This window comes from Labrus bergylta, chromosome 4 (genome assembly GCF_963930695.1).
Source record: "Labrus bergylta chromosome 4, fLabBer1.1, whole genome shotgun sequence".
Taxonomy (NCBI): Eukaryota; Metazoa; Chordata; class Actinopteri; order Labriformes; family Labridae; genus Labrus; species Labrus bergylta.
Window position 1 is genome coordinate 23,123,111 of NC_089198.1, and position 18,738 is coordinate 23,141,848.

Below are 18,738 nucleotides of genomic sequence, written 5' to 3' on the forward strand. Positions count from 1 at the left end.
ATCATTCAGTAATTCCTTCAAACGCACACCTATTAACAGAAAGAGAGTGTGTGTGTGTGTATGTGTGTTTATGTGTGTGCTGTCTGGCATGGCTGAGTGCAGTTATTTGTCTGGACACATATAACAAGGCTCATCAATCTTCTTCAGGGACTGTTGGGAGTTTGGATTAAAAACACCTGGGCCTCTGCTGGCCGACTCCTGAAGTGGAAACACGCTCCTGCCCTGTCAGAGCGGCGAGGTGCAGTAAGTCTAACACAGCTGCAGACAGATAGAGATGGAGACCTGGGCAGGGTGAACAACCAGGCTGGTGTTGGAGTGATCTGGGACCTGTCTGAAACATTATCTCCATACTTCCAGAGCACCAGTGGAAAGAAAAAGACAGCTTTTGAACCACTTCATTCAAACCAAGAATACATCAGTTGGGAAAGATTTGAGGTATAAGACAGCAACACTTTTACCCAAAATCTGCACTTATTAATAGGTAATCATAAGAGAACCTGCAATGTCCCGATTGAACATTTTAATGCAAATTCAAATACCCCCATTTATCTTGGGGGACCTTGCTATTTTGTCCAATCTCTGTGATGTTTGCAAATTTGACCAATCACCCTTATTCCCCAATGTTAAGTCATTAAATATGTCACCAAACTCAGTTCTTTGATATTCAAAAACTTATTTGCTGAGGTCAGCCTTTAATGGGTCTTTGATATCACTGAAATGCTCATGGCTCATTAGATAGTTCTCCCAGTCTATAATTTATGTCTTAATTCTAGTTTAGCACCCAAAATAAAAGTTCTGAAGAGTTAAAATGTTTTTTTTAGAACTCTTGGTAATCAATAGCACTCACCACAGTTACAACTTTTTATAGGCCTATATATATGTGTGTGTATATATATATATACAGTATTCCAGCATTTATTTATTTTTTTAAATGCCTCAAAACATCCCAACTTGCAAAAAGCCACCCATAAAATCAAGCATTATAGCTTGTGACTATCAAATTTAAAAAAGTCCCTATCCTGGAGGTACTGGATTAGGGACTGGTCTCACTATGCAATGCACCACCTACTGGTCAATGATTGAAGCAAAACATCTCACAGCAGTGAGAAGGATATTGGCTTCCCTTGTGGTCTCTTTGCCTTCCTGAGCTGTTCTTGGCTGTCCCAAAGACTAATTCAACTACAGGAACAAGAAAGGTGAGACCTGAAGTAGACTTAAAAGTGTGCCCATGTTGAAAGGTTGGTATAACCCACTGAGGAAGGAAGAGCAGGCAGTGTGAGGGTGATTCATAAACACATTCCTGAACAAAGCTGAAGCAGTAGAGACATTAAAAAAATGTTGGAGGAGGCAAAGAAAGACAATGAAGACATAGTGTGTATATCTGTGTGTTGACGTGATCATGTATGCGTGTGTGTGGCTGGGAGAGGTGCTTTGACCCCAGTCAAGTCACTTGACTTCTCGGCACCTCTGCCTACTCCAGCTGTATCAACACATCCCCGCTCCACACAGGCAGGCAGGCAGGCAGGCAGGCAGGCAGGCAGGCAGGCGGGCAGAGGGCCGGCGGTGTGTCAGGAGCCTGGACCTCGGCCCGTCACACACAGACTGACTGGGTGTTTGTGTGAGTATGGGTGGAGGGGATAAAGGGTGTTGGAAAGAGACCTGCATCCCTCACCACAACTCCACTCCATGGAATTCAGATTATTCTCCTCCACCCCCTACATCCCCCGCCAGCAACCATGCCCTGAGTAAACAAGCAGCTGGGGTCAGGGGCAAAGCAATCAGCACCACCAGGTCACTTTAATGGATGGCTGTGTTTGCTGACAGGTGGCTCAGTGGTGCCTCAGAATCAATATGTTATCAGTTGGACCCCTTCTATGATAAACTCTATACTGATTGAACATTGCTCTACTGATATACACATAGTAAACTGCCTCTCTATAAAAAAGGTACTTTGTACTATTTAAGTTTATTGATAACTTTGTAATCAGAATCAGAATCAGAAATACTTTATTTTTTCCAGAGGGAAATTCAGTCGTTACAGTTGCTCTAAAGCACAATGAGCTAAGGATGTTCACTTTTTGTTACTCTGTTGTAAGACACTTACCGAAGGTGTGTCAATCACATAGTCAAGTCCATATTTTTAAATATCAAGATATTCAAAAAGGTAGGTTCCAGTTGCGTTGCAGCTCTAAACGCTGAGTAGCTGAATCATCCATAAGAAATGATTCATAATAAATAAAAGAGCTGGCAAAACAAGTGTCGTTCTTTAAATCGTCATGTGTTTCTTTAAAAAATTGAGTTTTGGGATTGTTTATTTGTTGCAGAATAAAGACACTTGATTCTTCACTTAACAAATTACTACACTGATCATGGGGACTAACAGCAGATAAGAAAACAGAAAAGTCGGCACACTCAATGTCCTTCAAAGGTGCACTATGGAGTTTTGATAGAGAAATGTGAAAGTTGGAGAAATGTACACACATTTAATGTACCACAGATTCTGTGGTAAATGTTTATAACTCTATACACAAACTTTCCTCAGAGGAAAATTTGCTCCCTGTAACACTGTTTGAAGATAAAATGCTATGCGAGAAGCTATGGTGGTGGGCCCGCTACAGTGAAACCCTAACTCTCCTGGTAGCTTTTTAGCTCCAAACAGAGTTCCAGAGACCCATTTATTCCTTTGAATAAAGTTTGTGTATTTTGTTCAGAAAATATAGCATGGAATTGTTTCACTTCTCCAACTTTCAAATTTCAATACCAAACCTACATAGTGCACCTTTAACGTTTTATCATCTGGGTAGAGCAGCAGTGTACAGATCAAAAGCTTCATATTTTACAGTAAATGGAAATTTTCTCAGAATGACTAACAGTATGATCAGTTAATACATGTAATAGAGATATTAAATGGAGTTGAAGAAAGTGGGAATGGTATCTTAACCCAAGGTGATGGCAGGACACCGGCCGGTTATTCATCACATTCATCAACAACATGGTGTTGCATATCTTTGTTTGAACATTTGTCTCTGTTCTACAGTTTGTATATTTTGCACTCATTATGGATTCAGAATTTTAACACACGAGCAAAATGGTCAAAATTATAGAAAATAATTGGATGTTTTTGGTGCAAAGGCCCAGAGAGAAAACCCTTCTTTATATACCCGTGAGGTTTGGAGTTTACTGTCTTCATATCCCACTTCACTTGCTTATTAGGGCCTGCAGCGGAAGAGGATGTGGATGTGGGTGGAGGGTGAAGGTGGAGGGGGTGCACCCTGAGAGGGGATTGTTTGTCTAGACATTTGATATGAATGCTAGCAAACTGTGAAATATGGCATACAGAATATAACATTATATACTTTTCATCAATTAATGAGAGACTCTTGTTGATTTTTCCTTTTAAAGGATCTGCATCCAATCTAACAGCCTCTCTTAATCTTAGTCTAAAACCTCTTTTTATCCAAACTGATATGTAAAAATGATAAGACCCTGTGTTTATGTCTGAGGGTGACACAAATGTCACACCACAGGAAGAATGACTTTCTGTACCGGCAGCTCTGCTTGAGCAGCTGTTAAAAATATGTTGTTTGATTTCGATCCACATGGGTTCCTTTTGGATAGATTTAAGGATGTTGGACGCCCTCAGCAGTGACATTAAAAGAGAAAAAAGATTGTTACTTTGCTAATCCTCTCTGAACCATTAATATCATTACTGCTAAATTCATCTTGGGGGAGGAGGAATGAATAGGCCTCTTTGTTTTATTAGTATTATTTCTGGCACAGAGAACCACCACACACACACACACACACACACACACACACACACACACGTCTGTGCAGTGCTGACCGAGAGGTCTTTACACAGATGGCAGCAGTGCTGCAACTTACTGTACTACAAAACACATCTTTCAGGATGTTAAAGCCAGCAGCAGCTTCTTACAGGCTGGGAGAAGGGCCAAACAATGCATTACCTCTCACCGCCTAACCTCCAGCGCTTCCATCTCGCAGAGTTAGCCCTCCTCTGAACAGGAGCATCCCAATCCCCAGGATGATTTAATGTGTAAGGGATGCTGTGGGTTTCCTGCTCCAAACACAGAAGCCTCAGTCAGACTCAAAAGCAGACAATATCCTTTAAAACTTATTGTACAATAAGTGGAATAAATATGAGCACTGAGGCTTTTAATTGCTTATCAAATATTGCATGCTAGCCGTTGCATGACAAACAACTATTTGGAGTTGAAAGTGTTAGTGGGACCTTGAGTGCTTGGGTGTGCAGTTCTGTACAGTCGTTGTTCTGACAGCTGGCAGAGGAAAAAATGAACCTGGCAGAAAGCTGCTCTCCACATAAAAAAGCAGTCAATAACAGGAACTCAATCAAACTGCCCTGGTTTCCGGTAAGTCCTGCACTCTGGACTGCCTGCTCCGACAGACGCTGGCTCGCTGAAAGACCGTTTGGCTGCAGGTCGGCCCCGACCACAGCAGCAGCACAGAGGTCTCTCACATGTTGGCTCTGTGGCTCTGCACTCATTTGTACCTCATCTGAATGAGGTTTCCACCTTTTTATTCAGCTGGCTTAAAAGAATCAGCTAATTTTGCCGAACACTTCAATGACATGCCAAAGAAAGTAGCATGCGCCAGAATCAAGTTAGGTTAGTGCAACATACAGATCTGTGTTTTTCTGTGCTTCCTTTTCATGCAGCACAATGTGATTTGAACAGAAGACTTTTGGAAAACTGGCGCTTGTTTTTATATTTTAGAAAATACAAGAATGGAGTATGAAAAAAGGAGACATTTTAAAATAATGTATCCTTATAATCCATGTCAATTCCTGGGTGAATAGGCTGTAAAATGTTTAATTCCAATAAATGTTTCATGGCAGAAAAAATAGACAAACATCCATAGAAAGCTGTAGCAAAATTATTTTTACTAAAAAAGATTAGCATTTCCATGTCCAAGTGTATATTCCTTACTGTTTATTCTGGACTGTATTGCAGCCAAAGAGTGTAGGCTCACTGAACCCTTCTGTCTTGGCTGAACTCCAATAATTTATCATTTAATGTATCATACTATTCTACTGCCAATAATGGATATGTTTTCAAGCTAAATATCTGTGCATTCCAGTCAAGGAAGTGTTACAATTTTCTTAAAATCAAATGTTATAGAGGAAACATGGAGTAGGATTATGAGGTAAAATATCAGGACTGTGACAACAAAAGAAAGGTTGTCCATTGTGAAGCAATGTTGTGACTACTACACATGAACTTATGATGATTTTAAGTTTGCATTTTGGGGTTTTTACCCACTAATCTTTTCCTAACCTTTGTCCTAAAATTGCAATCAAACAGTTTGATTATGTAAGGCAAAGCAAATGTATTTATACAGCACATTTCAGCAACAACACAATTCGAAGTGCTTCACAAGACATTAAAAGCATCACGGCAAAGAAGGATAGAAAGATTAAAAAAAATACATTTAAAAATCATTAAAACAACCACAATGTGCCATCATTTCTAAAAGCAGATATTGTGAGGGGGGGTTAAATTAAATTGCCAAATACATTGCAGAAAAAACTCTTGCGAGACTGAAAACATTACAAAATTTGTTCACACTGTGAATTAATTATTCCACCAAAAACAAAGCTCCACTTACCATGTGCTCACCTTCATAAATGAAGAGGAGAAATGCACAACTGAATGAAAGCATCATTAATCAGTTAGAAGTTGTTGCTTTGAATAATATGATAGATGATAGGAGAAAAACACAAATGTGTGTTTCTCCACAGCCGTACAGAGAGGACAGCGCTTTTCACAACCAAACTATTTTCTGCCCACTTCCTGTCCATGTGCATGCTAGTTTAAAAACTCACATAATATGATGAAATTGACATTGATTGTCTCGAGTGTGGGTTTATAAAAAAGCAAACAAGCATATAACTCAAAATGTCAAAATGTGTTCTGATTTTTTTTGGCCTCAGGGAGGCAACAAAAGAAGCTGTAAACACAGTCTGACATGTAATAAACTAATACGATGATTTGTCAAACACAATAGAAAACAGTTTTAGTTTTTTGTTGGTTAACTGTTTGCAAATTCTTACAGAGAGATACAAGCTGGACGGAGGTCAGGCCATGGTTGGAGGTAGAGGTAGCGGTAAACGTGGCACCTACTGTCACAGCCAGTAAACCTGCAGAGTGACACGCAGTTTGAGCAGGGTCCACGTTTGGATTCCACAGCTCCTGTCATCACCTCCACCTTGTTTAGTCTGAGTGTCAGTGTCTATCAGCTCACCGTTACACTGAAATATTCCTCTTTTTTCCCCCTGCAGACAAAAAGGAGAAAATCAGATCCAGAAGCAAGAAGCAAGACAGACGTTTATTGGGACTTTTAATGTGGTGCAGATATGTTTTCAGATGTAATCCTATATGAGACATTTTATTTGAAGCTTCACATAACTTGTGAAAGGGTTCAGCCATGTGACTATGCACAAATTTCTTTCTTAAACCAAAGTCAGAACTTGTGTCCTCAATATTTTCCCCATTTTTTAAGAGCCTTTGTCATTGTTGTTGTACAGTTGTTAAATGACACACAATGATTGTGCATGTGTTTGTTAACCTGCCATTTCAAAGGTTTTGAGCATTTTTTGTTCTTTTTTAGCTTTATTTCATCAACCTATCACCATCCAGCATCCTGTGCATCCTTAGCTGCCTAGCAAAAAAGCTTTTACCTTTTTTAAGTTTTTGGGTCAAACTTCACATATTTGACGATTATGTATGATACAAGGTTATTCCTGTCAGAAATTATCTCCCTAAATACATTAAGCTGATACACATATGAATATGTGTCACTTAACTTTACAAGACAGCTTTACAACACAGTTGGTTATCAGTTAATCAAACTTAGTCTAATGATGTAAATGACATTTTCTTTATCAGGATGTACAACATATCCAAATATATTCACAGCTACTGAACGCATGCACAAATTATGATTGCAAAGTTGATCCATGAATTCATGAAAAACAAATCTCGCTGAGCAGACCTACATGCTGCTTTAAGTAGAAATGGTTTCATGTTTAAGTATTCTGAATAATATGTGAACATTCGGTTTCCATAATTTGTGATTATTTAAAAAAAAAAAAAAGAGAAGTGGCACAGCTTTTTCTAAGAAGGCATTTTTACAGAAGAGGAAGCAGTTGATGACTTAAGAGCTGCTAATCTGAATAGTCCCATTATGTAGTGCTGTTTGAGATTCAGGCATAAACACGACCCCTCTCGACCGGGCTGCAGCCTCTCATGTTCTCTTTTACCAAACAAATATATTAACGCCTACATCTGAGGTGTCATACAGGCGCCACCCTCTGGCAGGAGCTCCGATCTACAGTTTACAACGACTTCATATCACTAAACATGTTCAGTCTTTCATGTACTCTCTGATGAGTCCTGTATCTTTAGTCCGTCATAAAAAAAGACAAAAACTGTTTAATACAAACATTGTGCAGCTCAATCGGTGGCCCCCACACCATCACAGACCACCATCCTCTATCTCCACACTTTCTCACACTCTTTCTTGCCCCTCCATGCTTGGAACCGTGGCTTCGGACTAATTGAATAAGCAGCGACCCTGTGGAGCGCCTCTCTCAGGGATTAGGATATGATCTGAAAAGAGCACTCCTCCGAGGGCAAACACAGCCAATTTAGAACCATTTCATGCTCTGCACTTCAGCCCACGAGAGGCCACACACACACACACACACACAATCACACACACCAGAGAAATGTAATTCATGGCCTTTCAAATCAGGCATGCTTTAAATTCTAGTCTTTTTATCAAGAAACGCAGCTGCTTTTCTTTTTTTCCGACCATTTTTTCTCGCCCTTGCCTACCAAAATTTTTTTTTTTTATGCACCTGAATTACGCATGTTTGTCAGAGAGAAATTCAAAGTCAGGTTTTAAAATGTGTAAAGATTAAAGTCTCACAGGTGAAATCTTTGGATTTTGAAATAACGTAGAAATAAACTTTTTTCTTGTTATGTCTTGTTTTTTTAATATCAGTTGTTATTTATTATTTAGGGTCACCTAGCAGTCATCTCTCTAATGCTTTTTGGCCCACTACTATGTCAGTTTTTTCATCCAATGACATTGATTGAATTCTGTTTTTTAATGATTTATGTGTCCTTTAGGTGCAAAACAAACCCTCCTATGAACTGCTTCTTATAGGTTGTTTTGCATTTGCATTATTTCCTTGTTTTTTGCTTTCCTGACAGGTGTCATAATGATTCCCAATTTTTCCCAGTCTTGAAAATGTCCATTTTTTTTATCATTGAATTGCAACAACATATAACCATTATTATTGAAACCATTGCTATATGTTTTTTAAATTCATAATTTCTTCATGCAAATATTAAATATTGAGTTTTTTCTCTGGGATGGATACAGCGAGTAAAGTTCTGTAATCCTCTCATATTTTACTCTTTTTTTATCCGCCTGCTTTGACTTTTCACTCCCTCCCTAAATATGAAATCCATAAGCGTTCCCATCACCTTAAACACCATTTCTTGAGGCTCCAGGGTTCAGAGGAAGCGAGTCAAACAGTGTGTGTTTTATTACATGCCTCAGTAATCCAGGAAAGGGGAAGCACATGTTTCGCTGAAATACGATCGAATTCAGATTATCTGTGGACGTTTTGCCCTGTTTTAACCTCACACATAAAATGAATCGTATAAAAGTCTATTCTAATTCAGCGTAGGTTATTTGTAACGTGGAAGAGAGTCTTCTTCTTCTTCTGCTGTAGTTTATGTCTGCCTCTCTTTTTCCAGCTGCCTATTAGGATTGTGGCTTCCCCTGTGGCGGTCTATTTCTCCCCTCTGGCAGAAAGAGAAGCATGCCATTAGTTCACCAGACCTGCCGTTGCTGTCAAAATAGAAAGAGGGGAGTAGATCTATTAGATACCTATATTTCCTGCTAGAACGGCCTCAATCTCTGCTTTCCCCCCTTTGGCACATTAAATAGAGAGACAAAACCCAGATGACTGCTTCTGAATCTATGAAAACATGCTCTAAGTACACTGCTTTGGATGTGGATTCTCAAAGAAAATAATGAAAAAGCAACCGCTGGAAAAAAAAGTCGTTTCTCAGAGGACATTTCAATTGAGAAGACACAGTTAGCTGTCTTGGTTAGTAACACCGCCCAATGTAAAAAAAAAATATATATATTATTTTTCTGTTGATTTTATCTCTTTTATGCCTTTGTCTTTGTGTTTGGAAAACTTCTACTATGTTTGCAAGAATTCAACTTTGGCTTTCATCTCCCTTACAAACAAAGTTAATCATTTTTCCTTGACAGAGCAAGTCCTGAATCCTCTGAGCGGTTTCACCTCATCCATCTTTATCATGAGAGTGAAAAACAGTTGGAAGCCATCATTGGTATTTAGTGCAGGGTTTCATTTCAACAATGGAGCGAGTCTGATTCCTTAAGTAGCACAGGGAACGGTGCAAGAAAGATTTGTAATAAAAGCTTGCTCAGGTAAATCACTTTTCAGCCTGTCATCACCTGCCGGGGTAATATTATTGGAAACAGGCGGTGTGTATAACATGTGGATGTTGGCTACTTCTTTCACCGTCCCTGAAGACCTGGGCACCGCCGAATTCCACACTTCTTCCTGAATTATCTTTATCCTCCGTTTGGCAGACAGTTTGATGTCTCTCTTGTTCTCTGCCAAGCATTTGATCGCTCGTCCATTTGTGTGTAAACTTTAAATTGCAGCTGTTAGTTTGAAAATGTCAAATCTTAGTCGTGCAGCACGTATAGAGGTTATTTCCTAAGCAAAAGTTAAACACTGCAAATAACACTTTTCTTCAAATCAAAATCATTCAGAATTGTTCTGAAGAAAAATGTACAACTATATATTTTCACAATGTACCAAAAGAGTAAGAACTTAATACAGATGAATGCATGATGTGAATGCTATAGTGTTAAAAAAAATATATATATTTTTATAAAATTATCTAGTCAACTTTGCTACAAAGCGTTAAACTGGAGATATTACACAACGATTGTATAAAATTCATAATTCACCTGGTTGGTTTCAAAGGCTAAACCTCACCTAGAAACAATGTATTCCTTTGACCCAGTGTTCGTGTTAGTTTTTGTTTTACTGTTTGATTATTTAGACAAATTAATATATGTATTTCCACCAAGCGTTTTACCCATTAAAGCTCAAGTTTGTACTTCAAACTGTCACAATGACTTACACAGTAAAGTCGATATTGCAGTCAAAATATATAACATTCAGTTACACATTGTAACATGAATGTTTAGAAGAAGAGTGGAACATAACAATCGTTTTTTAACAACAATTAGAAGGGCACTCATACACACTACTAGGACAGAAAAAAACAATACTTGAAGACATTTTTCAAAGTAGTGTTTAAATGTATTGTTTAGTGTTTATGTCTATTGGAAAGTTCAGTTGTGCAACAAGGTATTTTGTTAATTCATCATGTTTCATGTGCAAAATAACTCTAAAGCTGAATAGATGTGGTTGAGTAAAGAGAGCAAAACTATTCTTTAAAGCGTGGGACAGTAAAAGGATAAAGATTCAACCCAAATGGTCTGGTAGTTCACGTGAAGCAAACAAATAAATAATTGGCTCTACTGCTGAATAGAATGGAAATGGCTAAAAATATATATTTTATAATAACTTAGTAATTGGGTTCTATAAAAACAAGTTTGTGCTCTGAGGTAAATTAATCCACATTTCTGTGGATCCGTGTCTGGCCAAATCCTGAATCTCAGGGCGGTCCGCTGTTTGTGTGAGCTCTGAGTCTTTGGGCTTTACAGGCTTTCCTCTCCCCCCGGCAGGCCAGGCGGAGAGGCTGCTGACTCCACATTCTCATCTCTCCACTCTTCCTCCATCCCTCCATCCCCCTGGTGTCCTGTTTACTCTCTGCAGCCCTGCGGCTGTGCCACCTCAGAGACACTCCAGACCACCAAGGCCCTGGCGGCCTCCTCTGATTGGCCTGCGACTGCGCCCTCACCATGGGAACAGCGGGGAGAGGTGCTGCAGTGGGCGGGGGAGTGGTGCTGCTGACGGTGGCTTTGGTGGTGGGGATTTTTTAATGCTGCAGTGGACCTGGCAGGAGGTTGACGGTATGATTACATATGGCTGGGCCTTGGCATTTGAAATATATAGAGATGCTGTTGCATTATGGGGCAAGGTGAGCGCTTAAAGGGCCAATGCGTGAAAAAACCACAACCATTAAAAAGTAAGGGCATTTTCCTATAAATACAGAGAATTTAAACTGTTTCACTTCTCAGTTTCAGTTTCTACTTGCAGATTCTACCGCTACAGTTCGTCTCAGCACTAGTTGGCAGGAGCTTTTCTTACCATCCTACTTAAATTTCCTCCATAGCCATGAATGTAACAGGAGATGTTATTTTTGACACTCTGAGAAAATGGGGAGGGAGGTCATGTTGGCCCTAAAAATAATGAATGTCCTGGGATTCTTTCCACAGCTTTGGTTGCCCTCTGCTGGCTTAAACCTGCACTGGCATCCTTTATCCAGTCAGCAATAATGTGGTGTGTTTGCACAGAACTACAGAAAACCACAAAAACAACCACACCAGGGTCCATTATGACATCTAATTTTGTATGGGTGGTCCCATTTTTACATTGTTGAATTGACTTCTGAAAACGAAACGACAGCACTGGCCGGATTTTTGCCAGTTAGAGACATTTTTCCTTGGGTCGGTCTGTCAGCGACCCATCAAAGCAGAACAGCACCAGCCAAACTGTGCTTGCAGATATTGAAAGGTTTTCTCAAAACGCTCACTGCCAGGACATTTAAGTCTGCTAGAAGGCTGCCATTGTGAAATGACAGGGAGTAAAAGCAATACTGGTTTCAGTTTTGGATTGTATATGAGGTGTTCAAGGACTATTATTTTGGGGGCAGACATTTAGACAGGGAGAGAGACTGAGAAGGATACAGGTGTTTGTGCCTCAGCATGCAGCCAGTCTGCAATAATTTTCTGCTGAGTTTTTGGAAAGCGGGTTCCCGTTTGGAGACAATCAGCATGGTTTTCCCCGCTCAGATGTGGTGTGTGTGTGTGTGTGTGTGTGTGTGTGTGTGTGTGTGTGTGTGTGTGTGCGTGTGTGTGTGTGTGTGTGTGTGTGCGTGTGTGTGTCTGTGTGTGTGTGTGCTGATGTGAAGTGGGCTCTGTGGGTCTGCAGGTTGTTGGTCACTAACTCTCAGCAGCAGGGAGGAGGGGATCTGCTGACACAGCACACACAGAAAGGCTGAATCCAAGATTAAGAAGATTTTTTAAAAATCTTGCTTTCTTGTGCTCTTTTAGTAAGCAAGACTCCTTTGGGCTTTCTTAAGGAAGTCTGGGAAAAAAATAGATTGCTATTTTCTGCTAAGATTCCTGCAGTTGTGTCCAAAAAGGAGGCTTCCACACTGAAGCTTCAAATAACCTTGAAATATCCAGACCAAGACAGTGGAACCTCAAAACAAAAACAAGTTTAAAAAAAAAAAAAATCAATGCAACTCTTCACAGAAAGGAATTTGAAAGACAGCTTTCAAGTCTCTTCCAAATAACTCGCCCAAAACTGAAACAAAAGATGGAACCGTGACGGAAAAGGGGGATTGTGGGTTCAGACTCCAAAATGTTTGTATAGGGTCTTCAAGATTTGACAGCGGCAGGATATGTGTGGGCCATTGTTAGTCCCTCTGAGTGCTACCTCAGTGGTACAACTTCCTCTTCTTCCACCGACCGCTTTGCCCACTGGAGCACACACACGCTCACTCACACACATTCACACACATTCACACACAGCGATATGCATCAATCACAATACGCATTATTCTGTCTTTTCTTTGCGGCTTATTTTGCAAGAACTGAATTAATATATACATGTACATTTTAATGCATCATCATACATCATCATCAAACCATCTATGACATCTATGACTAAATGAAAGGTCTTTTGTGATGTCACAGCTTTGTAATGTAACTAAATCCACAGGTATTGCATAAAACAGTCTAATCAACAAAAGCAAAATGTTTAATCTTGCAAACAAGTGAACGCTAAATAAAAGATGATAAAGAAGATGAGGAAAAAGTCTGGTTCTTACTCTAGACTTGATTTAAACAACTATAAATAAGTGAAACATTTCAAGAGCAACAGAATAAATCGTATCTATGATTGATCATTTGAAGAATTAGGAACAATATTTGATTAATCTGGTAGATGCACATATGAAGATGTTAACAATTCATCATAACAAGCTTGCAATTTTTCCATATCTATTTCATTCATTATGAACATTTCTCAAAAAAAAAGAAACATGAAGAAGAGTTTAATATATCTGGAAAAATATTCATTAATGTAAAAGTTGTTTGCTATCTTTTTTTTTCTCTCAAAATCTCTTTATTGGTTTGCACGGAGGATAAGAACACATACAGTTGACTTAAGAGTTGAGATTGTACTGTGGTCATCTTTTATAAACCCCATTCCTGCCTTCTCCCGCCCAGATAGTGCATCACATCAGAAAAATTAATTTGTGTTTACAAAGGCATTATATCATCCGTGTGAGTATATATGACAGATGTGTAAAATTCATTGTTATAATTTGATGGAATAGAAAGGAAATTGACCACTCTTAATTATTGTGGAGTTAGCTGTATATATATATTTTATTCACCTGTTAAAATATAACCATGTCACTGTTAACAGAAACATCTACCTGACAGTATTTCCCAGCGTCTAGAAATCCCCGGCCTCTACCAGTAAGAGCAAGAAAAAACCATCCAAAGCGCCCCTGAACAGACACAGACGCAGTAAATCTTTCTGGCCTGCGCCGCTCGCCACACAACACATAAAATGTCTCCCTCAAAATGGGCTCTTTGTGTGGTCAAGTGAATATGGCCTGAAGAATGAACCGCAGCACTGTGACTCTTTTCCTGTTTCCCCTGTCTAAAAGCAGACTGGACATAAAATGAAGGCAGGCCCCCAAAAAAATGCCAACACAGAATAAACCAGCGAAGCATTTTTAGCTGAAGTATGGTCAGATATCACAAACTGCCCGCAGGTTTCACCAATGACCTAAACCCCAATGGATGTAAATGTTGCTGAACAATAATACAAATGAGGTGTGAGGCCTCTGTGGTTGTATTGTTTTCTGGCAATATGCAACATTGTTTAGCTTTTTCTTTTTTTTCACCATTCATCATTTTTACATCTCAACATTGAGCAAACTGAGGATGGAAGATGGAAGAAATTGAACTTTTGCATCTTTACCTCAGTCTGACCTTTCCTAATGTCAGGGATTTGTCATCAAATGAATTAGTCTCTTCTGTCTGAGATCGTGGGAAACATCTTGCAATACAATAGCAGATGCCGTTTGGGTTGCCATTTGGGTGCCTTGTTCTGTGTTTTTGTTGGCCATGACAGCTGTTTTTGGGAGTCAAACACAAATTTAGGCTGAGGGTTGTTTTTTTTATTTCTTAGTTCGTGCTGCAGGGGACAGGGCTCAGATCATCGATCACTGCACGCAGGGAGGGAGGACAGACGCTGTGGGAGGGATAGGAGAACATCGCCGAGAGATGTCGAATTGCAGCTCATGTGTGTCAAGTATTTGCCATGCTGTAACATGTAAAAAAAAAAAAAAGGAAAATGCAAACGTGTGTGTAAATCTGTGGGGGAGTAGATCAGATAAAACATGACAGGGGTATTTTGTGGGCAGGAAAAGTAGATGTTTGCATGTTTTTAGGGTCAATAAGGAGTTCATTTGTCTGGCTGCAGAGGTCTGATGTGATTAAAAACACACACACACACCAGCATGTTCATACACCCACACGAGCTTGTATTAACACACTAACCTCAGACACAGAGAACATGCTCCCTCAGCCTGTTTGAACAAGACGCTTGGCTCCATTTAGTCCCCTCACTAAAGACTCCTCAGCAAGAGCTAAAGCATAAAAGAGTGAAGCACGTACACACACCAAGGCCTGATGGATGACGGCTATCCCGGACACAGAGGCCTCTCAGCAGGGCTGGCAGACTGAACAGAGACCCCGTGCAGGCCGAGGGGTGAGCCAGAGGGATGAATAAATACAAAGATGACGGAAAGGGCCCCTATGTGGGACTGCCTGACCAGCAGTAGGGCCCAAATGGGAGGTGATACGGAGCCAAGCAGATGACCCAGCAGCAGGGAAGCTCTCAGATCATTAAAGGCTTCAGCGTGGCCATTTGATCAGTGTTGAAACCACCAACCGAAAACACTGGACACAGCAAGCTGCTGTGTTTCCCCCTCGTCTGAAAATCAATCTGTGTGTGGGTGGGAGCTGGCTGTTTGCATTTCAAAAGTGCTGTTGGGCTGTTACTAAAACATAGGGTCCCAGTATCAAAGTGGACATGGCATATTCATACATTCACATAATTATGAATAAACAAGACCATGCAATTATTGAAATGAAAGTTATATATGATGCGTACGTAATTAAATATTCTTAGTCTTTTATCACTTCATTAAAAGGTTTCATATGATGGGAAAAATAGCAGATGTGTGGATGAAATCCGGAATACATTTTAAAGTTAAAGGACTAACTGAAAACCCATCTTATATCCATGTCATGTTTTTATTGATGCCTGTTAGCATTGATATCTATGAACAAATCAAGAAGACAGAAATACTTTAGCTCATTGGATTTGTGTTTATGTTCACCACCAGACGGGAAATCTCTCTTTTATCCAGGTCCAATAAGTCAAATATATATTATTTTGTTGTCACTACTTTTGGTCTCTGACAACTTACTGTGAAATACCTTGGTACTTATACTTACTGGTTTGCAATAGTGACTAATTAATTAAATAAGCAATTGGAGTCAGTGTAGTAGAATATGTATTTGCAGTTTTATTGATAAAATGACAGTGCCAAAATCAGATGACTGAAGTAGAAAGTATTTCAGTGTCATTGATGTAAGATTATAGGCTCAAGAGTTCACATAATCACAAAATAATCACAAATCCTAACAGCAGCATTGGACAGAAGAAGTGTCAGCTGCAAGGCAAACATAGCTAACATTAGCTAACATTAGCAACATTAGCTTCTAGCCGGACCCATCAAGCTTATATTTGTTTTAAAAAAAACAGCTGAATATTGTTGGAGAACTTTTTTTCAATAGGAGAAAACTCTTTTTCTTTAAAAGTTACAAAGCTAAACAAAGAAGACAATTTGTCTGTTGGAAAGACTGAATGTAATCAGTGATATCCAGGTTTAAGACTATAAAGGGATATTTAAACATTGTTTGTTATTGGTGGCGAACCTCAGCACCTTTAAAAACAGATCACTCATCTATGCTTGTGTCCACCGCTGGACGTGGCGACACGTGTACTGCCATTAACTGAACATAAATGTGGTCTGTTGCCCCGACCCCACCCCTTGCAAATCAGAACCACCTGCCCCCCGGCCCTGAGAACCGGCTGTTCCTCTCCCTGGACCTCCTCGGAGAGAGAGCGTCTCTTGTTTGGACAAACGTCAGGGCTAGCTCCGGGGCTCTTACATGAAACGCAAAGTAAAGGAGAGAATCCTACCCTCCAAATACACTCCTACAACCTCGGACCTCATCTCCTCCCTTCTGAGCAGGGCCTAATATTTTTTAATCACGTACAGGAAACTCCTGTTACAAAGGACACTTTCTTAGTCAATCTGCAGGGGAGGCTGTGAGGGGTCAACCTCCCTACTTTTCTTTTTTTTTCTAAAAGTGTGTGTGGGCGGTAAAGGTGTATCGCCTAACAAACTGGAGTGCATGCCACCCAGGGATTCGGGTCACTGCTGACAGCCCACCTTCCCAAGCCAAGATGGCACCTGCATGGCCTGGCATCTCCCTTTTATAATACACACCTCTTACCAGTGTAAAAGCCCCCAATCCCCCCAAAAAACAGATTCTAGCACTAAATTAAACATTACATTCTCCTTCTCATACAGTATAATAATATCTGTACATTTTGATAATATTGTACGTATATTAGCAGGACAATATAGTAGACATGTCAGTTAATTTTTTCCACCCAGAGCTTCTTAGCTCCGGTGGTCTCTAACTGACAGGAACTCAGGCACTATTTGTTATCTTTAGGCCCAATAAGTCCATCTGGTTTTGGTTTGGCTCCTCGAGATCGCCCCTGGAGATGTGGATGGAGGGGGACGTAAGGGTGAGGCGAGGTGGTGGAGGGCGCAGTTCTTCTTGGAGGGGGCTTTTTTCTCCTGCTTAATTGAATTTCTCACCATTTCGACCTGGGCCTTGGACCAGGGCTAGAACGAGTGCTTGCATTCAGCTTACAACCCTCAGGCATTTGGAAATCCATGGGAAAAATAAGACAGAAGGGAAAGACTACTTGGAAGAAATCAGTATCACCTGTTTGCCAAACGACTTGCATGTATGTAGAATTTGCTTTTAAAGGACTCAGACTCTCTCTAACTGGGTTTGTAATAGTGGAATGTGTGAACTCTCTTTGAACCATTTCCTGACATTTAACTCTTTTGTTTGATGAAATGATGTGTGAAGATAAACAAATAGAGCTCGAATAAACAAAGCTGCCAGTCCTTTGTAGGAAATTAGGATGGAAAGTATTTTAATGCTGTAAAAGTTGTTTTTTATTCAATACAGCTGGATTTTATTTAAAACTTGACTCTATAAAGGTCCATGCAGTGTTGATGGTTACAGGGGCAGTAGCCAAAGCCAAAAAAATACCACAAGCAAGCTAGCTAGCTAGCTACTTCTAGCTAGCCGGATGTGAGCTAGCTGTAAACACAGTCTTCATTACTTCAGTCGTTTAAATTTAAATTTTGTTGATAAATTTAATGTTTTCTACTCTTATACGGTTTCTACTGTTCGTATAAAAAGTTAAATTGTTGTTTTACAACAGTGAGTGTTCAAGTGTAGAAGCAGCAATTGAAACATGCACACATTTTTTAAATTAAATCAGAAATCTAGGTCTATCCAAGAATGCCTACGCATTACCACAGGAATATTTAAGCGATTATTTGAGTTGTTTGAAGTTTAAGAAGGAATAATGAGTTTTTCAATGGGTATTTCTGTCATCGTCTGATATGGAACAAACAATCAAATACACTTGTCGGGTAGGCGTATTATATTTTCAGATTTTCATACAAACTGTTTCTCTCTTTTTCATCCATCTTTCTTGTCACTGTTCAGTGTAAACTATATACAACTGTAAAATAAATGAAAACCCAAAAATGTTAGTCATTTCCTCAGCCCTTACACTTTTATGGCCATAATAGTCTCAAACTACTAGATGTAAAGGTGGTCAACTACTGGGTTTGTCTGCCCTTTGTTGGTACAGTTTGGTTCACTGGTATTTCTGTACAATTTGATATATATTTACCATAGCACGCCCAAATAAAGTCTGCACTTATCCCTGACTAATCCTGTGGCGTTGGCAAAATAAGATCTTACTGTCTTTAAAGGATAGCACCGGCTAAAAGTAAAGGTATATTTTGAGGAAATCTAGCTTGAAATGTTGGCATGCCTCTCAACAAGTCAATTTGTTTGTTCTCTCTGACATTGTTCCTCATTTCTTCTGTGCCTTAGTCTTTCCTCTGACCTCAAACCAAAACTACTGATACCCTATTTTTTCCTCCAAAATATGTGAGCCAAAGCCCCATTCCCTCCGACATCATCATAATACCACACACTCTGTTTATTTTCTCAGGTGAACAGACT